Below are 24,737 nucleotides of genomic sequence, written 5' to 3' on the forward strand. Positions count from 1 at the left end.
CACTAGGATAGATGAAACCCTTATCTAAAAGATCCTTTAGCTACTCCTTAAGCTCATTTAACTCAGCTGGAGCCATTCTATATGGAGGAATAGAAATTGAACGAGTGTTCAAAATAAAATCAATCCCAAACTCAATCTCCCTATCAGGAGGAACACCAGGGAGGTCATCAGGGAAGATCTCAAGAAATTCATTCACCACTAAGACAAAATGCAAAGAAGGACCCTCTAAGTTAGAATTTTTAATCTGGACTAGATAATAGAGACACCCCTTGGAGATTAATCTCTGAGCTCTAATATATGATATACGTCTCTACTTAGAAGTAGGTAACCACCCTCCTACTTAATAACTGGCTTATTAGGAAATTTAAAGACAACTTTATGGGTCTGAGAGTCTAGAGATATCTACCACAAGTGCAATCAATCCATCCTTAATATTACATCAAAATCTACCTTATCTAATTTAAATAAGTCAACCATAATTTCTTTACTACCAACAGATACCACACACACCCTATACTCTTCTAGCAATCACAGAGTCACCTATCGAGGTGAAAATAGAAAAAGGATCTGAAACACACTTGAAACCAAAACCAAAATACACATCCATATATAGGGTCACGTAAGAGAGAGTGGACCCCAGATTAAGTAAATAGTGCATATCACAGGAAAAGAAATTCAACATACTAGTCATGATATGAGGTGATACCTCTGACTCTTGTCGGGTAGTGAGAGCAGAGAGGTAGTTCCGACCAATGCCAGAACTAGATGGTGAACCCTTTGATGTTGAAGCTGAATAAGAGGAAACTGGAACCTTATTTTCCCTAAAAGCAACTATACTAATAGGATAGTTTCTAAGAATGTGCCCTGGCTGGTCATAATTGAAGTACGTATCCCTCCCCTTATCACAAAAACCCTAATCAAATCGACCATAAAATCTACAAGAAGGATATAACGGACCTGGTTGGGCCCTACTAGCCTAAGATTGGGCATCCTGTGACCTATAGATGTCACCACCATGGAAATGCCTATCATTCGACTACTTTGAGTAGAGAGCACTATCCGTCGAGTAAGATCCAGAATGGCCCCAATCTTTTTGGGCCACCTTTCACCATACCTACCACTCTTCTATTGGCCACCACCCTACTTAGAAAATCTAGACTTCTTGCTCTACCTCTCTACTATCTCAGACTGCTTCTTCTTCTCTTTCTCAACCTGCTCTATGTATACCACCCACATCGAGATATCCATGTCCTTACTCAACAAGGCATCCTTACTCTCTAAAATTAATTATTTGGACAACCCAGAAGAAAACTTCATCATCTTAGCTCTCATTCTAGAAACCAACTTCGGAGTACTGCGATAAATGGTGAAACTTCAAGGCATATTTCTTGACTGACATCTTACATTGCTTCAGATTTTCAAACTCTTCTACTTTTGCCTCTCTTAACTCTTGAGGAAAAAAGTTGTCCAAAAAAGCATTAGAAAAATCCTTCCACAAAGATGACTCAACATCATCACCCCTCTCCTAATCCCACTCTTCATGCCATGGGTACGCTAAATCCTTTTTTTGATAGGCAGTAAACTCCACGCCCTACATATTAGGGGCATGAATAAACCATAAAATTTTCTCCATATCATCCAAAAATCCTTGAGGATTCCCCTCAACCTTAACAACAGTAAAGGTCAGAGGATTTAACCTCATGAATAGCCTAACCCTTGTGGCCTCAGAAGATAGAGTGACAGAAATACCACACTTAGACTGAGAAGCTACCAAAAGTGCCAACATATGAATAGATTGATAAAACTCAACATTCCTCACTTCAACCTAAGGAGCTCGAGAAGGAGTAGAGGGAACCAATAGAACTCTAGGAGAACAATCAGGACCTAGACACCTAGACTGGGTATAGACCCTATAAGTAGAATGTGTCCCATGAATATTTTCCTTGGGTAGGATAGGGGATTTTTTGGGACCTTTATATTATCGAGGAGGCATAATATGAAAAGTGAATAAACGGGAATTAGTGAAGATTTCAGGACTTAGACTCTATGTATTGAAAATAGAATACAAAAAATATAAACATTCTTAAATGCCTTACAGAATCTCTCATATAACTGTGGCACGCTACACACCTCTAAAAAAGACTCTACTCGACACGGCTTTATGGAATCCTAATTGACCATAAAACCTGGCTCTGAAACCAATCTGACATGACATAAACCAGGGCCTAGTCGTATCGGGTGCCTCAAGTCCAACTAAGATCAGAGACCACTCCAAGACCCAACCATAACCGCCCTGCACCTATATCGGATGAATTCCAAACATATAATTGATAGAACAAGGATAAATCAAAGACACTAAATAAAGTCTATAACCATAATCCAACAACCTCAATCAAATGTCCAACCAGTATCAACCCTAATGCCAATACCAATACAATGGATGACACCAATACTAATACCGCTCATGCCCATAGTAGTCCCATAAAGCCACTAACCAGAGACCAAGAACATCGAGTAGGGACAAGCCCCCGAACATTACCAACACAAAAGTACAAAAAATAAAATAATATAAAGAAGTCCATGGCATTAAATGGAGTCTTCTAGAGTATGGAAGCTCACCATTTCATTCTAACTCTAAGTTGTCCCAAAATCCAAATCACTAAGCAGGAGGAGTAGTATGGTCAGTTCATGCATCGTGTGTGGATACAACTCCTAAAGATAGTTAGAAAAATAAATTCTAGCATGTACTCAAGAAAAAGGATAAAACAATTCCATTATTCAAAACCAAAGAAATTACCATATGTAATTATATACATATATACATATATACCATGTAAAGAAAGAAAATTGAGTTTATCATGCATTTAAGACCTTTAACCTGGGTTGTGTAGCTTTACCGTCATAATCCACCCATAGTCTATATGGGTCCAGTGTTACCCCCTAAATAGGCTCAAGTGCTTGTAGCCACATGAATCAAAGATATCGTAGAGGCTGGGGATTCCCATGTACCCTTCACCCTCTAAGATAAATATATACAAGTATAACTTGAGGGATTCCTGTGTACCCCACAACCATATGGTCACCATGACCAACCTGCATATTAGTAAATATGAGTTTCTAGTGTCTGTCCATCGGAGTCACACCTTTATGATAAGCTATCACAAGCTACCATTATTACCCAATTAAAGCATTTAGCACATAACCAACCCACCAATTTATAAGATTCAATTACCAAGGAATTATAAAGTGGTATCGTCATACCGACTATAGCTTGCAAATAATGTAATTAACCAACACGTTGGGGATTCCTATGTACCCCACAGGGTTTCCAATTAAACCAAAGACATGGACACCAAGGCCTTCCCAATCCATTTAAAACCAACCAAACCAATTTATGTTCCATTACCATATTATGCAATGCAAAGATTTCAAAAATAGTCAAACTATATGATGAAATCATTTTTTGGCATTTTAAAAAACATATTGAGGGCATATAGTTTTCAAAACCAAAATCAAGTATTAATTGACCATTCCCATGTAACCACATTTTCAAACCATTATAACATCAAAAAACATAAGAAAATCATGGGAAAACATTATCCAACTATGAACAACCAAAAGCCCCCAACATGTATTTCAAAACCCCAAATAAATCAATAATAATACCATGAAAACCTATCATTAAAACATGGTTCTAGTTGAACTAACAATGAGGTAGGAGTAACATGCCTTAGTCACGAATATTTATGGAGAGATTTTTATCCTTAAACCTCTAGATAACCTCCTTAAAGAAACCCTAACCCAATCTTCTTAAGAGGTTTTTAGAGAGTGTTTTGATCTTCTAAAGTATAGAATAAGGGACCAAATAGTGCTATAAGATGTGGGGTCTTAAGGTCTTGGGGTAGGAAATTTCCAAAATACCCTCAGCTTAAAAGTTATAAAAAAGGCAAGAAGGTACGGTTGGACCCCTCAACTCGTATCCACATCATATAAGTGTACCTTCAACTCGTAACTTGATTAAAAATTTTGACACCATATTCTATCCAATATACGACTCTTTTAGCCTAACTCGTACCATCACTATATGACTAGTATCCTTTAAGTCATACCTTAAGTAGCACATCTAGGCTCATTGGACAATATACGGTTGGGGACTATAATTATCATATCATCAACATATGACTCGTATGGAGTCTTCTCATAACAAGTAAAAAACTTGGCTAATATTATACTGACCAATATATGACTAGGATCTCTAGACTCGTACTCACATCATACAACTCGTATGGTTGGTCGTTATAAAAAACAGTGAGCTCAAAGCTCAAGAAATTTCTAAGGGATAAAACCTAGGGTTTTTCAATATATATGTATATATATGTATTTCTATATATGTTTGGTATTATTGTATATCCCTCTCTTCCTTGCCTTTCATGTCGTATATGTATTATTGGCCTTGTATATATATTCCTTCACTCTTCCTTTGTATATTGACTAATGATATAAGGTAGTTCATTTTAGATTCATACCACTCTTAGTATAGGATAAGTTTATCCTTACTGACCCTCTAGCTTTATTATACATAGCTTCCTGGATAGTTTTCTATAGTTTATATTCCTTCTTTATAGATTATTTATGCTTGCATTATCTTTAGAGCTCAGCTGGTCAATGCCTACTAAGTACCACGTGTTTATTACTCATACTACAGTTTTGTAGCCTGTAGATCATAGTATGAGTTCTCACCATTGATATGTGCATTGTTTAGAGAAGTTATGGATTAGAGATTAGGGATGATCTCATGACGTTTGTAGTTTTCCTTCTCTTCCTCATACATATTAGACTTATCCTTATTTTGTACTTTGGAGATGGTTTGAACATGTATATTTATTTAGTATTTCTCTTTGTACTCTAGTTTTAATAAAATCTCTTGTACTAACTTTACCAGGTCCTAGGGTTACATTATATGTATATAGATATATGTGTGTGTGTGTATATTAGCCTCTTGATAATTTATTTTTCTATTTTCTTTCATTTTTTTAATAGTTTATTACTAGAGATTCTTAACCATGGGTTGGCTTACCTACTAATGGGTTATAGTAGGTGCCATTATGACCTGAGAAATTTGGTTGTGACAAATTAGTATCAGAGTATAGATTTACTGGTGTGTTAGTACAAGAGCTATGTTTCGAGTTGAGTCCTACAGATTGGTACAAAGACGTCTGTATCCTATCTTTGGGAGATTACAAGGCATTCTTAGGAAATTTTATTCTAGATTCCCTGTCATGTGTCATATTTCTATGATCCTCTAGTACTTTCTTTGAATCTGTTTTGTTCCAGATTGATGTCATAAGGTTATTAATAGATGTAGATGAGACTTTTACACATGTTTTGAGAGCTTCAGCTGAGATCCGAGCTAGGAAGTTAGTCATCGACATCAAACATCTTTAATGACATCTAAGGGATTTAAGGCTAGCCTTGGATTTATTAGGATCTATGAATACTTTAGCCTTTCAAGATTTAGTATTAGGAATTCTGAGCCTTTTTATGTATACCTTACATCTAGTGATGATATCCGATACATCGAGTAGTTCTCCGATAAGAGTTGGGTATGTTGGTATTTAGTAGGGTCCCTTATCAGTTCTAGAGTATGAGATTGGGTTTATTGAGAGTGCCAAACATAATTCTATGTTATATCCTTTAGATTTCTATATGGTATGTCTATTTATAGGAGGATTAGCATCTCAAAGGATTTCAGCCAATTAGTTCCACAAAGGTAGTATCTCAGACTATATGTGGCTCTCAAATTAGTCATGGTGGTCATAACGGGTAGAACCTTTGTTAGACTTTATGGAGTATTTGGTGTGTTAAAACTTTAGTCCATGTTGTCCATACTTGATCAGTAGGTACAGTACCTCAGAGTATTCCAGGAGCTTGTTTTGGTTGTGCTATAATTGGCCATTGGTCTAGGGAGTTCCCTAGATATAAGTTAGTTCTTCAGACATAGTTAGCTCGTATACCTCTCCAGCCTAGATCTATTGAGGTATGTTATGATTGTAGAGAGGATGACCATTTCAGTAGGGAGTGTCCCTGATGTCAGTTGGTCAGCCAGTTGGGATCAGCTCATGTTTCTCGCCCGATTAGTTCTTTAGGTATTTGTTACAACTATAGAGCATTTGATCATTTGTCTAGAGAGTGTGCTTGGGCATGGTGTTATTAGCCATTTGGTTCATACAGATTTTTTAATAAAGATGTGGCACCTTCAGTTAGCAATAGTTCACTTAGTGCCTCAACTGCTGATTTAGGCGCTCAATTCAAGTTCATACCCACTCAGATTCATACTCCATTAGGCATATTAGGTTTATGACTTTGGGTTTCCACCATGATAAGTGTGTCTCATAATTCCTGCTTTTAAGTTTTATTTGATGTGAGTTAAGATTTTCATAACCATTAATAATTATACGCCTTGGTATATATATATTGGTTGTTTTATGCTATGGTGCAAAGTTCATGATTGTCTAACTACCCTTGTAGATGATTTTTTTATAGTGAATAGAGATTTTCACTATCGTATTTTTGTAGGGGTGTAGAATTTGGGTTAACGTTCCTTTACTTTTGTATATTGGCCTTCTTATGGCCACAGAGTGGTACTTGTTATTGATTTTTATTTTGGTACCACCTATACTTTATACTAGTGTCGTTGTTGACTTAGCCTATTTTAGAAATTTGGGATAGAAATGTGACTCGACCATTAGGATGAACTACTTTTTATGGCAGTAGAATTCTATCACCCTAAATTATAAGGATGTTAACCATAGCTCAATATTAAGGAACCTTTAGTAAAAGGTTTGCTATTTGGCCTAGTAAATTGGATCATAGTTTCCCTAATTATAGTATTACTATTATGCAAGTAATATACTATTAGGCTCGAGGCCATAGTTATGATACTAGTTAGACTCCAGGTTAATATTCTATCATTCTAATGGACGTGGATTTAATCTAAACACTTAGATGCCAATGGTTGTATTATTTTGAATGGGTGATGGCATGCATACCTTTAGACTCATTCATGCTCACTTTCTGGTACGATTCCAACCAAAACCATGATTTTACTACTATTTCCTAGTAAAGATTTATTTAATCTTTTCACTTTTAAAATAGATTCTTTGTAGTGGAAGTTGTACCACCTTAATTAAAGATTTATGAGCTTTTGGAACTAAAGGTGACGTTTTGAAAATTAGATTGAGATAGATTTCATCCATGATTTATCCACTCTTTTACCATTACTATTTACTTCAATCAAGAGAGATTCTGAGCCTTTCTATTCTATTATGGCAATAGATTTAAAGACTTAACTCTTTATTCACATTTTAATTCTATGCACTTAGTGTATATAAAACTCTTCAGTACTGAATAGAGTAGACTAGTGATTATGACTATTGGAAGTCTTGGATCGGGACCAGGCAATGCATACATATATTTAAAAATCTCCTAGGGGCCCCTTCATCCGTGAGCCACAGTGTTGGATAAGAAAGGTCGTTGTAGGTTCTGCCTATGTGAGCTATTGAGCTACAGGAGGTGTATATACTTGGTACATTATGTCACTCAGATCTTATATTGCACTATAGATTTACTTTGCATTCATTGATTGATATGCATTGCCTATCACTAGTATATTGTTTGGTGCTTATATCTACCGACCTTATGGGGGTTGCATAGGTATAGTCTATGATTGTTGTTTGTCAATTGTTTGCTTGAACCTTTCGGGCTTATGAAAGCTCAGTTAGGTATAGCTTGTTCAGACTTATTTATTATTTTACTATTGTTAGTTCGTAGTTGGTTGATTATGGACTAGTACTCGAGGTTGTCGGTATGATTTTGATCCTTTTTATTTTTATGGTAAAATAAATTATTTGTAGTTATCTCATGTTTGTTCATTATGATTCGGGACCCTCATTATGCTAGTCTTAGCTTGCTTATTGGGTTATTACCCTCGAGATGTCAGGATGGATCCCTCAGGTTACTACCTTGATTTATTCCTATGTATGTGTGTGTGTATTTTTAGCATTGCTTATTAGTATATAACTTTTCTTCACACTTCCTTTATATAATTGACTAGTGATATACAACATAGCACTTTAGATTCTGACAACTATTAGGATATGATATGTTTATCCTTATAGACCTACTAGCTTTAATATGTTTAGCTTACGGAATAGTTGTCTATAGTTTATATTCCTATTTCATATGTTGTTTATGCATGTATTATTTTTGAAACTTAGTCAGTGAATACCTACTGAGTACCAAATGTTTGGTACTCATACTATACTTCTGCAGCTTGCGAATTATAGTACGAGTTCTCACTATTGATGTATACATCGTATGAAGTAGCTATGAATTAGAGATTTGGGGTGAGCTACTGACGTTTGGAGTATTTCTGCTTTTCCTTGTACTGATTAGACTTATCTCTGTTTTATATTTTAAAGATGGTTGGTACATGTATATTTATTCAGTATTTCACTTTGTACTCTGATTGTAATATATATATATATATATATATACATACTCTTGTTTTCTTTCTTGTCTTTGTAGTCCGTTACTAGCGGTTCAGACCATAGGTTGGTTAACCTACTAGTTGGTTATTGTAGGTTCCATCATGACCTGAGAAATTGGATTGTGACATATTTGTTACAAATATTTAAACATGATACAACTTCTCATTTAAACCATAAGCATTTGCCTTAAGACGAAAAGGATGATGTCTTAAGATATGATGTCTTAGGGTCATGATAAGCAGAGAGTAATTCCTCAGACCATGAAATGATTTGTGTAGGCAATGAAGATGATGCCTTTAGACTATGAATTACTCAAATCATGATAAATAAAAAATAAATCCTTAAGCCATGAAAGGATGTCTATTAGACATGAAAATGATTCCTTTAGACTATGACGCCTTTGGAGCATGATAAGCAGAAAATAAATCCTTATGCCATGAAATGATGTCTTTATACTACGACGCCTTTGGAGCATGATAAGAAGAAAGCAAATTATTAGGCCATGAGATGATTTCCGCAGGCGATGAAGATAATGCCTTTAGACTATGAAACTTTAGGTTAAGTATATGATGATTAAAGAAAACATATATCTCTTGAGTAGATAAGGTATTGCTGAGTGATTGTCCTATTGTATTCTTATGTGATTCAGCAACTTGATGTAATTTTTATGCAGGATGCAGATTTTGAGGATGCAATGTTATATAGACTCTTGTGGGAGCCATTTAATGTATACTTTTGTAGAATCCATGTAATACAGATTTTGTAGATATATTATGATATGGACTCTTGCGTGAGTCATCCAATGTTGACTCTTATGAGAGCCATGCAATATAGATTTATATAGATGTACTGCGATGTGGGATTTTATGGGATCCATGCAATGTGGACTTTTATGGGAGCCATGCAATTTAAATTTCTATCAATACAGTATGATGTGGACTTTTGCGGGAATCATTCAATGTAGGATCTTATGAAAGACATGTAATGTAGTTGTTGCAAATGAATTGCAATGTGGACTCTTGGGGGAGCTATGCATTGTTGAATCTTGTGGGATCCATTCTATGTAGATTCTACGGATACAATACAATGTGGACTCTTACCGGAGCCATGCAATCTTAACTCTTACAGGAGCCATGCAATGTAGATTTTTGCAGATGCACTACGATATGGACTCTTACGAGAGTCATGAAATGAAGACTCTATGAGAGCAATTCAATCTAAATTTCTACGAATACACTATGATTTAGAATCTTGCATGAGTCATGCAATGTAAACTCTTATGGGATCCATGTAATATAGATCTCTGTGGATTCACCGCGACTTGAATTCTTGCCACAACTATGTAATGTTGACACTTGGGGGAGCCATGTAATTTAAACTTTTTGGATGTACTATGATGTGGACTATTGTAGGAACCATGCAATATAGACTCTGCAGAACCTTTCAATGTTGATAAGTAAATAAAGTAGCTTAGCCTCTTTCCCATGTTGGAGTGTAGTTTGGGCTTTTTCTGTTGATGATTGTTTAAGAAATTCAAGATAGTTAGTGCATTTGTACCTGTTATTTTGGAGCTAAAAAAATTGTAAGTTCTTGAAAAGCAGGGTTGACTTATACTTTTACTTTTCTTGATTCCTTTTTATTTTTTTGATTTGCTTGACGGACTTGAATTCCATTATATTTGATTTTTTTTAGGATCTGCAAGAAATTCTGCCCCTATTTAAAATAAATATATTTTTTAATGTCCTCATTAATTGGGGTGTTGTTTTCCTATGGAATTTTTGGAGTTTCCTCAAAAATTCTGCCCCTGTTTTCACTTATGGAGTTTTAGACTCCTGCTACACTCAACAAAAAATATTAGTTCAAAAGAAAACATTGTCGTATATTTGAACCTTGAGGTGTTAATTTTGAATCTGCATTTTGCCAATATGAAGGTCATAGGATGAACCAAAATAAATTAAATTTATCAGATAGAAGGCCTTGTAAAAAGCTGACATGATTTAAAAATTTTAAATGCCATAAAGTGGATGAATAGAGTGGGGTGACATTTTTCTTGTGATGATATTTTGTGAGTAGAGACTACATCAGGAGATATAGTCCAAAAGTATTTTGATTGGACGAGAAGAACGAAAACTAGAATTTTCTTGGATATTGAACATATTTGTTATATTGTTGATTCTCAATTGAATCGATGTTCAAATGATAGACAATCATTAAACAAAAAATAATCAGATAAAATAAGGATTAGTATACACAAAATTTATGGTACCAATATCAAAAGATAAGTTACTCCTCAAAGAGGACTTTAGGACAAATGGATGAATTAGAACTTAAGCTTAAGGAGTGAATCAATATCAAAAAGTAGAAGATAGATTCTAAAATAGACTTAGGTACTAGTTCGTACTTAAAGCCGATGGGGTGAACAAGTAAATAATGATAAGATATTTAAAGATGCATATAGAATATTTTAAAATATTTTATTTAAAAAAAATGGGACGGTTGAAGATTCAAAAAGTCTTATTTTTAAGATTTAGAGAGATTTAATTATAAACATTTGAGAATTTGAAAGACTGTGAAATCATTTGATAACCCCAGAAATACTTTAGTTTTCACCTTTATGAAATTATGAAAAGGTGTAAGAAAGAGAGAATATAAGATTTGATAGAAAAAATATTTGAATCATAAAGATTTCTCTACAATTTTAAACACGGGGATGTTTTGAAAAGGAATAAAAAAAGGACCTCATTCTTATAAAGAATTGTCTATGTATCTTGTTGGAACAAGAATCAGGTCAGGCGTAGTACAAAATTTGAGATATAGAAAAATTTGAACGACAGTTGAAGACATAGGAAAAGTCGAATGACAATTTAAATTAGGATAGCAAACACATAACACATAATGGATAATGTATGCATGACTTAGAATTTTCTAAATTTTAGATAGACACGAAATGGAGGGATTCTTAAGCGAGAAGGTACGTGGCCTCCGAAAGTAAAATTGTTCGCTCCACCATGTCTTAGTCGACTCTCTTTCATAAATTTTTATTACGAAAAAATTCAGAGAAGTGTGAAGGCATAACATCCAAGTATAGTTTATAGTGTGTGAAAGTGGAAGGTTTTCAAGTCGAAAAAGTATGAACGAAATGTCAATTTATATAAAGCAATAAGAAGTAGCATATAATAAAAAGTAGTAACACAATACGCAATCAAAAAATTTAAATATATAATAAAACGATAATGAGTAAATACATAAATAAAGAAGTCATAAGATACGTCAAATAAATAAAGCATACCTAGAAATATTCTAAACAAGAAAAAGTATAAGAGATAAGAAAAGGGGTTTTCCATGAAATGAAATAAGAAAATGAACAAGTACTAAGTAAGAGACAGAACCTTAAAAAAATACAAATTCAAATAAGAGACATATAGACGAAATATGGAAAAGGACCATTAAGAGGAAAAATAAAAACCAATACAAGAAATAATTAGTCAAGAAAGAAAACTAAAAAAGAAACAAATAAAAGAAATAAGGAAAGAAACATACATTAAGTTTAAAGAAATAATATATTAGACATATTGATGTATTATAATGTACATAAGGTATGAAAGTGTTCTTTTAGGATTATGAAATTCATTAAAACTTAGGGTAAAATTTTTCTTAATGAGACATACTAGGGATGCATTTTCCTTAGTATAGGAATAAGTTGTCAGGATCTAGGAATAAGAGAGGTTTCTTGACATAATTCATCCAAGCGGACAAATTGAGAATGGAAAAGTTCGTGACTGTCGATGCACTACTGATTGACCAATATCTGAGACATTTTTTATAAGGAATTTTAGAAAAATGAATGTCCACGCAACTACGCAACCACTCTTAAAAAATAAAAGAGATTCCATGTGGAGGAAGATATTAGCGAGATGCCAGTTATATAAAGTAGTAACGCATAACACATAATGAAAAGTAATGACACATTGAACAATATAAGAAATATAAAAAAAATAAAAAATAAATAAATATACAATTAAAGAGATATCGAGTAAATAAGAAATAACACACAGGCAAGCAAAAGGGAAAAGGGAAGAGGATAGACATAAAAATATAGACACTATTTAGGAAACAAATAAAGAGAGAGTAAAGGAAATTAACATATAATAAAGAAAAAAGCACCATGTCAAAATAACTATTCAACGAAACAAATAAAAGAAAAAGGACCAGGACAAAAATCAAAAGGATGAACATAAGAAAATAAAGTGCATACAAATGAAAATCTCACATAACACACGAATTCATAGTCGTTAAAATCTAAGTATCGCCAATAGAGTCACTGTGTTGTTGCACACATGATAGTTCTTTTTAGGAATGATTTAAAAGAGAATAGTCGCCACCTAACAAATTAAGGTGGATTAGAAAACCATTCTAAATTAATTATGAATTATTTAATTAGTCTACATCATCAAAAATCAGGTAAAATTTCAGGTTACTTCGAAAGAAGCTGTGAAGCACTTTTCAAAGTCCAGAAATATGAATCCCAACAAAATTCATATATTATGCAGGGGATTTATGTTAAAAGCAAAAGATCAATTGATTTTAATAAATTAATATTACTTAGATATTTAAACATGAAACTTGTATTTTAATTATAAAGAAATTAGGAAAAAATTGATGATTATCTAATTAATACAGATCTAGGTGAAAAATATAATTAAACATGATTCTTAGTCAACAAGTAAGATTATATATTATTTTGAACAAATAAGAGTTTAAACGTATAAGCCATTATGATGCTATAATGAGTAAGTGATGTAATCGTTAAAAATTACAAACAAAGTAGCAATTACAAAACGTAAGTAGCTTCAATATAAATGAAATAACAAGAAAATGGCATGCTGATCAAGAAACTAAATATAGATACGAACATTTGTATTACATTAAAGAGATATAACTACTTTCATTAAAGTCAAGAATTTACGCATAAAATTAAATTTTTACGTAACTAAATCATAGTACTAATTAAACTACTCAGTTAATCAAATAAAATCTAGAAAATATACAGTTAGTAAACAAGACAAGTAACTTAAAGGGATGGAGGCCTATCTATTTACTTTTGACATAATAGTTTAAAGAGAAAATGTTCTGTTTCCATCCTAAACTATACACGAAATTGCTGAGACATACCCAAATTTTAGGACGGTCCTATTACCCTGGACTAGCTAGATTTCACAAAATATTTTGTCTCTTCAAAACTTTATTCAAGCTAAACAAGTTCATAGGAAAAATTATCATATCAAAAGGATGAAAAAAAATTCCAACAGTTATTAGTTATCATGGATTCACGTGGGTGACACAACTAAATAAGACACGAGTGGAGAAGTGAACCTTTTATGGGAAATTAAAGCTTTCATTAAAAAATTTTGAGTCAACATGAATTATCCAAATATTAACATGCCACCAAACTCAATAAATGAAACTAGCTAGACTTCACAAAATGTTTTGTCTCTTCAAAACTTTTAATTCAAGTCTAACAATAATTCAAGATTTTTAGTCCTTATAAAATTGACTAAAATAAACTGATAATATAGAAAATTAATCAGTCAACATCATAAGATTCAAGAAAAGGAGCCACATATAAGTACAGAGAAAGATACAAAATCAAATGGACATCATCCAAATAAAAAATGGAGTAATGCTGGAAACCGAAGGACGAGCAGAGTTGGAATTGAACCTTTTAACATAAAACCTCTTTGTAGTATGTTGAAGAGTTTTAGACCCAACTCAAAAATATTGGTTAAAGACCGTCGTGAGCTGTGGTGGTTTTAGAAGATTTGCTATCAATATATTAAGTGAAGATGTGTATGTGTATGTGTATGTTTATATTTATGGGTAATTGTTTTGGATTGGTGACTAAGTGATTCGTGAAGATGAACTAATATTTCATCTCCTCCTCTTTCTAAGAACTAATGCTTCATCTTCTCCTCTTTCTAAGGTCAATTTGATAAAGAAATGGACCTTGGGTCTAATTCAACATCAAAAGCTAGCTCATGAGGGGAGAATTGTCCAAGATCATGTAAGGAGATCAAGGACCCTTTAACCCACTGATGTGGAACTCCAAAACCCCCTGCACACCCAAGGCTGGACATCTGGAGCATGGACAATATAAGATGGGGGCCCAACATTGGAAACAATAAATTGGGTGGGCCTGACTCTGATACCATGATAAAGAAATGAATCTTGGGCCTAACTCAACCTCAAAAGTTAGCTCATGAGGGGAGGATTTCCCAAGATCATATAAGGAGATCAAAGACCTTTTAACCCACCGATGTGGGACTCCAACAGAATTAGTGCTAAGTATGTGTACAAAAAGAAAAAAATGTTAAGGAGAGTGAGTTCAAGATGAAAACAAAATATTTTCTCCTTGTAATGGGATGATAAGAGGAATTATTTTAGAGAAAGTAACATTCTTTCTTCTAATAAAAAAATATTTTAATTTTGTAGTGGATTTTATGAATATGGAGGGAATTAAATAAAATAGGTAAAATTGAGTTGAAATTATCTTTCGAATAAAAATACTCTTCACAAGAAAGGAAAGATAGTAAGGGGATTTTATACTTATTAAAAGATTTGACAATTTTTAAATTTAAAATTTGAACTTTGAGCTTGTTTAGGACTAAATTAATTTCTATCAAAAATATATAAAACGGATAACTATTAAATTACTAAGTGACGGAGAATATTACTAAATTATCAATTAAATCATTATATTTTATATACAAAAAATGATTCACATTAAAAGAATTATAACTTTTAAAATATTTGACTAAATATTTTTAATATAGGTTAAAAATAAAATGTAAAATATATAGTAAACAATAACTTTGCAAGTAAAGAATATGACATGACAATGATAATAATAATAATAATAATAAATAATAATAATAATAATAATAATTAAAAATAATAATAATTATCATATAATAATAATAATAATATTTAAATAATGTGAATAGTATCTATTATTAAAACTTTTGATAAAAATAAGTAAAATATTGATGGCCTCACGAATAAAATAGACTCTCGAATGAGAAAAATGACGAATATGAGGATCAAAATTGGGTGTCAATAGTATGTTGTTGTTTAGAGGCTTCACCAGATAATTAGTTGGGCTATTTGTAGATTGTATTCAGGCCATTTGATTTAACATTGTAGATTATAAAAGTATATTGAACTTTGTTTCAAAGTTTTAGTTCATTATATACATTTTGAGCTTCGGCATATCTTTCAGCTTATATGTTAGCAATATGCTAGACCAAGGGTATAATCGAGTCACTGGTAGCTTCGAGTGTCAACCATGCCCAAGATGTAGACTTCGGGAATGATATTGTCCATGTTTTACAATTTCAATTTTAAGTATTTTCATGTATCCATGACACAAATTGCTTTACATCTGTATCTATGATTGAAAGTTTGAATTGCTCAAGAATAATCGAAGAAGTAGAGAAGATTCAAAAGTTGTCTCTGAAGATATAGAAATACAATTGATAAAGTTAATACACATATCTTCTTCTTTTTTCTATTTATCCATTCCTTATGTTTCAAGAAATTTGGAGGCCCTCAAATAGCTAATCTCAACCAGTAATGGTGAAATCAAAGACAGAATCTGAATAACACAAAGAAATTTTAACAACCTGAAAAAAAAAGATAGCAAAGCAAAAAAGGAAGAGTCGGAGAGAAATAATGGATATCTGGAAAAAAAAATTGTGATATAGGCTAAGAGAGGTCAGTGAGAGAGGGAGAGAAGAAGAGGAGTTCTATAAATTTATAAGTATATATATGTTAGGTAATATTTTAAAATCCTAAAAAAAAAATATTAATTGAAACAAAGTGAAAAAGCAAAGAGGCAAAGAATCACAAAAATCCAGTCATAAACTGAAAAATTAAATTCACTTTATCAAAGTCCAAAAAGAGAAATGCTTTAGGAATGTTGAATATATTATTTTTTCTAAAATACATGAACAGTCATCTTTGAGTTCAAAAAATAGGACACCATTGTTAAAACAAAGTGTTAAATATCCTATTTGTTTGTTGGGTCAATATCATCTCATCAACTACTATTAAATTTTAGCTACTTAGTCAAACGTTTGGATTCTATCATAACCCTTTTTGACATTCCCTACTGATGAGTATTTTGATTATTTAAGGAAATAATCCGTTTGAATTTTGCTTTTAAAGATATTAATTTTTTTTTAATTTTAGCACAATTCTGATGGCATTTGAGTGGGATCCAAATTATCATGAAAATTATGATTTTAATGGTCATCTCAAAATAATATACAAGCATGTTCAAACAACTAAATGAATTGATGTAATCATAATCAAAATGATCGATTTCATAAAAAAAACTATATTTTTCCATCAAATGAATAAAGCACATCAAGTAATCTCATTAATGACCTTGAATGAAATTAATTTAATTTTATATAAAAGGATAATACCAACCATTTTCAACTCTACTACACTCAAAAGGAGAGCTCTCAACTATTATTTTTTTTTTTTTATCATTCTACTTATACACCTGCCAGCTCATCACTCACGCCCAAAAAGGTACAAAAAGTGATTTTTTTTATACAAAAACTGAGCCACATGAGAGAGACATCAACAAAAAAGCAGCTTTCTCTACTTCACCAAGCTTCTTCCAGTGAGTAGAATTTGATCTTGATCGCTGCAGCGATAACTTCTTTTTAACATTAGTGTTGTTGGTACTATCTCCACTGTTACTCGTACAATTGTTGTTGCTTGGGTTTTGATTGTTCTTATTTTCAGATGCTGATGATTTCTTTATCTTTTTATTTTATTTGTTCAATTCAAGAAGTGCTCTTCTTTTCTTTCTACTCCTGATCCCACAAGCATTACACAATGACTAAATTCACAAACCAAAAAGCATCATTAGATTAATATCATTCTAACACACAAAAAAATTTAAAAAATAAACAAGATAGATAGATGTTGTGCTGACCTTAGGGCCAGCAGGGCCAATACGCCAAAGAGGGGTTCTGGTGGTACCGCAATCAACACAAGTTTTTGATTGAATTTCTATTGAAATCATTTCGGGGGTTGTTGTTTTCCTGCTCTTATATTTACATATCGATACCTAAAATCAAAAATAGAAAAATATTCAATCCATACAAAAAATGGGCAGAAAAAAAAGCATGATCAAAGTTAAATGGTAAATCTTTATCACTCACTTTATCACTTAGGTTCATCACGTTGATCAACAACCTTTAATCACCTAAACTTCATTGATCACTATGAAAAATAAAAGATAGATAAATATCAAAAATCACTTGATCACACTCGATTATCAACTAGAGAAGGAAGGATTTAGCAAAAAAATTGAGTAGAATTTAAAAAAAAACTTACATGGAGGGCATAGATAGAAAGATAGCAAGAGAGACTGTACCCAGAGAATTGAAACTAATTGGTGTTGTGGCTGATCAAATATAAAAATTTGAGCTTTATAAAGGGCCTCATGAAACCCTAGGTGCGAGGATCTATGAAATGACCACAATACCCTTCGTTATGAACTTTTTTGATCAAATAATCCACGTGCAAATTTTTTTTCTGCTTTTTATTAAAAGTAACATCATTAAGGACAATTACTTATGTTTTTCCCATTTTTAGATCGGGGCAATTTTGGAATAAAGCGATATATTGTTTTGCCATTTTCCACGCAATGTGAAAACAAGGGTTTCAATACTTGGGTTACCAAAATTTTTTTAAGAATGATTATTAGCTTTTGTAAAAGACATTAGTACAAAATATATTTTATTATTATATCCACCTATTACTACTTTCAATATATGAAAAAATATTTTCTAAAACTTGTTTAATCAAGGCTTCATGCCAAGAATAGCTATAACATTGCAATAACTAATGGATTAAAAGCTTAGAATAATGTGATTCAGAATTAAGATAATTACTTTTAAAATGTGTATCTAATATTATTTATATAATTTACTTTTTGGTTGTCTCTCCCCCCTCTCTCTCACCCCCTCCGCCCATATATATACATATATATTAAATTTATTAAAATAAATTTTTGAGTAAATAATTATACGAGAAAGCATAAAGTATAATATGTGAATGATTAATGTGAATCATAAAATAGTGACTAGTTTATAGAGGTTAATATGATTGGATATCATCAAAATTTAAGAATTTTGTTTCTGTCATAATAATTTTAGTGTACTATGAACAACTTAAAATTTAATTTATGCGTGTGATTTTTCTTATACTTGTTTTGATTTATTTTTTTAGATTTTATAAGATATAAAATATTGAACGAAATGTGTCATCACACACACACACACATACACACACACACACATATATATATATATATATATGTATGTATGTATTCAAAAGATGATATTTTGAATATACTATCATTTTATCTATTTTGATTGATGCATATATAATCCTACTTGGATGTATAGTAGGAAAATACATTAAAAGATATTACTCCCTAAAAAAAATTGTGGAAGATTCAGTAGGAAAAAATGTCACTAAATGATGAGGAATGTGAATCCACTATCTATTTTAATTCTGAGATACCTAATGGACATTAATTTATTCAAAATCTTTTCATTAGAACATAGAAAATAGGAAACTCATCATTTCCTTTATAATATTTATATTATTTCTTAAAATGTATATATTATTGCTATACTGATAAACTAACACAAAATAATCACACAATGTATATACCAAGATTTTCTTTTTAATATCTACCACGAATTCTTTGAGACACAAACAAATACGACATTTTAGTTAACATATGCCATATCTTAAAGATCTTCAAATTATAACATATACAAATAAATTTAACATTAGCTTTAATTTCTTAAATGTCCCATTAAAAAGAATCATTGGGAGAGTTTTCTTTTGATCATTTACAAAATTAAATAATAGAAAATAATAGTTTATATAAGGTTAAAAAGAAACATCACATGAATATTTATTTTAAAAATATATATTTAATTAAAAATAAATTTATAAGAAAACTACCAAATTAAATCTTTCAAAAAATGCACATATACATTTGAACCTGTAAAATGATGTGTTGAATACATATTTATGCAATTGTAATGATCCTTATGGGCATTTTCATTATTTTCGTATATTTTTGGGGTTTAGAGCTTTTCTAAAACTGCTTCAAGTTATTTGAAATTTTAGTAATACCAAATATATTGTGGAATACTTAATATCAATTAGCATTTGGTAGAAACACAATTTATTACTCTTCTTTATACTATATTTATATTACTTTATAATAATTTTTATAGTCTATTAGTATTTTAAGTGGAGATAGTTAATCTAGAAATATTAAATTATCATTATTATACAATAGAGATTTTATTAAAAATAATTTTCTATTAATTATGATATATTCTAAATATTATATTTATTTTACCACAAATCTATATAATATCCGAATACAAATATAACAAAGAGAAGAGGGTAGTATTGCCACACACTCTCCGCAAGAAACCTTTGTAAAGAACACCACATTAATTGGTGTCATCAGGTTAGTATTATAAATGACAAGTCATGCCAGATATAAGCATTAAATACAAGCATTCCTATATAAATGCAAATTTCATTCAATATTATGTTTTAAAAATATTTTGTTTGTGGAATTTTTTTTTAAAAGTTTGATGTCAATAAATTTTTCATTAATGCTTGATTGCATCATGAAGTAAATTTTAATATACTTCTACATTTATTCAATTTGGGTTCTAGTGGGACGCTCCGGAGGCTTCTTTCAGAGGTTATTAGCTTTGGCGTCCAGGTAGGTTTGGTCTATCCTACCTTCTTTCAGAGGTTATTAGCTTTGGCGTCCAGGTAGGTTTGATCTATCCTACCTTTAGATTGAGCTTATTTATGATAATTATATACTACTATGCTAGTTTTGAACAAGTAATTGTAGTTTGCATATCATTTAATATATATATATATATCTATATATCTATCTTTATATATATATACACATACACACACACCATGCCTTATTTATCTGGTTAGGACCCCGTTCTAGTAAGTTTTGATATCTTATATTTTAATATGATATAACATCTATCACCTTAGGGTGTGAAATTAAGTTGCAAATTTTGAATTCGTCCCTTTTTAATTAAGATATGCGAATAGTTAATTAAACACATTTTAGTTTTGATTTAGGTTCAGCATATACATTATTTTGTCATTGATTGTGAATTTTGGCACCACTTTAGCACTGTCTATGGCATGGTTTGAATTTTAATTTTATAGTTGGTTATGATTACTATGAGTTTCGGTTCGAGTACGACATCTGGGTATGGTGATTTGGAAGTTCTTATACTGATTACTATTGTTTAGAGAATTGTGGTTTCTCTCCAGTTCAAGTCTGGAGTTTTCATTCGAGTTTGACATCTAATTATGAGTTATGTTGTATATCATATATGTGGCTTCTCGTTATTATCCACTATCTTCAATTCGAATCCGACATATGACCTCTTTTTATTATCCATCACCATTATTTTGAGCCTGGTGTTTAGCCTCTCGTTACTAAATCTCGATGCACATCTGGATGACTACTATGATTTCTTGGGATCGGCTCAGTTACAGATTATTTATGTTTATTTTCTATAATTACTTTTGTGTGTCCTATCGGCTTATAGGGGTATGATTGGGTTAACTGTCTTTCTCACTGTGCCTAAAAGTCTTATGGGGGCCCAATTAAGTTATGTTTGATTTTTCTATTATTACTGCATTATTTATTTTATGTATCGCTGATATTTATTCCTTTGTCGCATTTCCGTAGCTTGGTAGTTGTTTACCTTTCCATCCATGTTTACTATTGACTTAGATTACACCCTCGCATTTTAGTTATACTTTTCCTGTATTGAGCTTAGTGGTCGATGATACCTACTGAGTACCCATTGCTTCATACTATACTTCTGCACCCTTTCCCTAATGCAGATCCGATTACTAGCAGTCGATGTTGACGTGATTCCTACCTTTTCAAATTGATTCAGAGCATGGTGAGCTTACTGTCGTCCGAGGTTGATCCTCATCTATCCACTCCAGTTTATTCTTTTGTACTTGAGACTTCTTGTATATATTATGTATATTTTGGATTCTGTCTAGTACTCTAGTTATGTTTCAGTAGTGGCTCTAGTACCGACCTTACCAAGTCTTAAGAGGATTTGTATATTTGATCCTTTTTCATTCTGTCGTATTGATATATTGTATGTGTTTCCTTTCTATTTATCACTTATTATTACTACTACTGCTATTGTTATACGCAATCTTCTTTGATTTCGGCCTGTTAGCCTGTTATTTGTTATTTCGGGATATAGCTTGGATTGCCTACTAGTGACACAAGGTAGACACTATCATGACTTGAGAAATCGGGTTGTGACAGTAATCCATTCCACAATGCAAATTTAGTAAATATTATACGAATCATATATCATATCAAGATCCAAAGAAAAATATGCACACATATAGGAGAAAGTAGAACTAGGATCAAATAATACTGTAGCAGGACGATGACATATTAAGACAATAACAATGATAACCGCATTGTAGGACTCTAGCTTGAATCTACCTAGAAAAGCATAACACTAACTCTTATAATGTTTTACGTGAACAACTCTTCAATTACATCATCGATTGGCTGATGATACACCTTTGTTTGTTTAAAATCCACCTCAACCCCTAGTAGGGGGAACTATTTCTCTAATTAGAGCCCAAGAACTCTTATGTCGACCCCACCTTAAAGTCAATGACAATCCCTCTTAAGATGCTCTGGAATACCACACTTATAACATGACTTGAGAACCACTATCTATAGGGAAAAGACCGAATAATCAAAATAGACACCACTACCTGAGGACCTCTGAAAAATCGTGAGAAGTCTATCCCGGATTAAAATAATCTCATCTGGAACACCCATCCTTGGTTAGCTAGATAATCGCATGAGCTGTCCTAATATAAGACCCCTTAAAATTTTGATCATTTTATTTTTTACTTTCTCATATGTATAATATTAATTTTTGACTTGAATTGTGTTTAGGGATGTTAAAAGGGTGTTTGGGAAAAGTTTTGAAATTTCCAAAAGGAGTTTGAGATCATTTTGGGACCCGGAGGCAATGATGATCCACGATATCACCGTGCCATGCCAAGGTGTAAATTTCATCTAGTTTTTTTTTCACTTAGGGGTGAGGGGTTTTTGTCTTTTCACCCTTTTCACGACTTATAAATATTAAATGGACCCCTTTTCTTTATATTTCAAAGATCAAACTCTACTTTATTTATCTATAACTCTCCACCAAATAAAGATCAAGGAGTTTCAAGAAATCACTAATCTGAGCTCCAAACTTCAAATTGACTTCAAATTCTTTTTGTTTCAGACATGTTTCACTTTCTTAAACATTAATTTTATATTGTGGCATAAATTACATGGGTTTTTATGTGATTAAATTCAGGGTTTTGAAAAAGTGTTGAGGATTTTTGGTTGTTACTAATTTAATTACTTCTCCCATGCTTTGAATTGATTATTCATGCTTTAAATTAATATTCTTCGGAGTCAATTAGTATATTATTTAAATGGTTGGAATGGCAAACATGGGTTTCCCAAAATTCGATGAATTTTGGCTTGAAATTGCGTGAACCTCAACCCTCTTTGTGAATTTGATTTTTATTATGGAAATTGCATGGGTTAACATGATTTTGAACTCAATGCATTGCATTAATGGATAAATTGATATAAAAATAGATTTGGATGGACTTGGTGGCCATGGTTTGGATTTTAATAGAACTTGGAAGTCTAATTTGGTTGTATGAACTAGTTTGACATAAATATATTAGCTTGAAAGCATATTGGTATGATGTTACCAAGTGGTAACTGCCATAATGAATGACTCATGGGTTAAAGATTGCAATTATATGCAAAGTGATTTTAATTCGGAATTAAGGAGGGTTGTGTAGCTTACCGTGAATGTGTAAGTCCTAGGAGGACGAACACTGAAAACCACGTTTGCTGGAATTAGGGGTCTATATAATCATATGCTTGACAAACGCTTGATATATATATATATATATATATTTAGGATGGTTATTACCCATGGTGGCTTTAGTTTTCCCTTGGATTTTTCTTTGGTTCATGCGGCTAACACGCATTGTGCCCTTTCAACAGGGGAATCTGAACCCATATAGCCCATAGGTGCCTTTAGGATGGACTGAGATACACAGTAAAGGTTAATCGTTTTAAAACTCTCATGTTCATAACCCTTACCCTATCTCAGAATCCTATATATGTCTATATGAATATGTGCATGTGGTTTTGACTATTTTTAGACATGGCATTATGTATCACTTTCCTGAGTTACATGCCAGTTCTTATCTCACTAGCCATCCAAGGACACTCTATTTTTTCATGATGTAGGGTTCGAAGATGATTTTATTGCCCTTGTGTAGCATTAGGTGGTTGAGCACATTCATTGAGTTGTTGTGAAGAGGTGATCCTCCATCCTTCGGAAGGCTTTCTTGTTTCATCATTCTTTCCTTATTGATTCAATACTTTGGATTCTTTTAGGTCATAGTTGGGAGCATGTACCGACTGAGTTACTATTCTAAATTTAGAAGCTATTGTGGATAGATATGGGTAGGTTTGTTGTTGATTAACTCTTAGTTTTCATAGAGCTATCAATTCATTATTTTTTCTATTTATTGACTTTCACTTTGTTATTATTATGCTCTTGAGGTTAGGTTAAGAGAGTGGTCTCCAATTTATGGTGGACATGAGATACCGTCACATCCAGGCCCTAGTTTGGATTATGAAAAGCTTGGTGTAAAAGAAAGGTTTAGAGATATTGGGTGTCCACAAATCCGTGTTGCGTAGAGCCCTCTTTATGGGTATGTAGCGTGCCACGCTTATAACAAAGAGACTACAAGGCATCTAGGAATATTTTCATTTCTTGTGTTTTATTTTGTGCTATAGAGTCTAGCGTTATAAAAATTCTCTAACTCCTGGATTCCTTACATTTCAGATCATGCTTCCCTAATGATCTAACTTTCATAGAAATTCTTCTAGGAACTCTATCCTACTTGAGGATAATGTCGAGGGGACTCGCCCAATATATGCAGTGCAGATCA

General features: G+C 32.2%; 1 long non-coding RNA gene across 1 annotated transcript; it reads right to left on the bottom strand.

Annotated features, from left to right (window-relative positions):
- Positions 1–16,937: 16,937 nt before the first annotated feature.
- On the bottom strand, positions 16,938–18,036 carry LOC107855868. The gene is made up of 4 exons (XR_007050395.1): positions 17,961–18,036; positions 17,786–17,846; positions 17,557–17,691; positions 16,938–17,460 (listed from the first exon to the last, which is right to left on the bottom strand). It is a non-coding gene; the product is annotated as an uncharacterized LOC107855868 (long non-coding RNA).
- Between the last annotated feature and the right edge of the window lie 6,701 nt (positions 18,037–24,737).

The sequence above is a fragment of the Capsicum annuum genome, unplaced genomic scaffold (assembly GCF_002878395.1).
Source record: "Capsicum annuum cultivar UCD-10X-F1 unplaced genomic scaffold, UCD10Xv1.1 ctg5005, whole genome shotgun sequence".
NCBI classification, from domain to species: domain Eukaryota; kingdom Viridiplantae; phylum Streptophyta; class Magnoliopsida; order Solanales; family Solanaceae; genus Capsicum; species Capsicum annuum.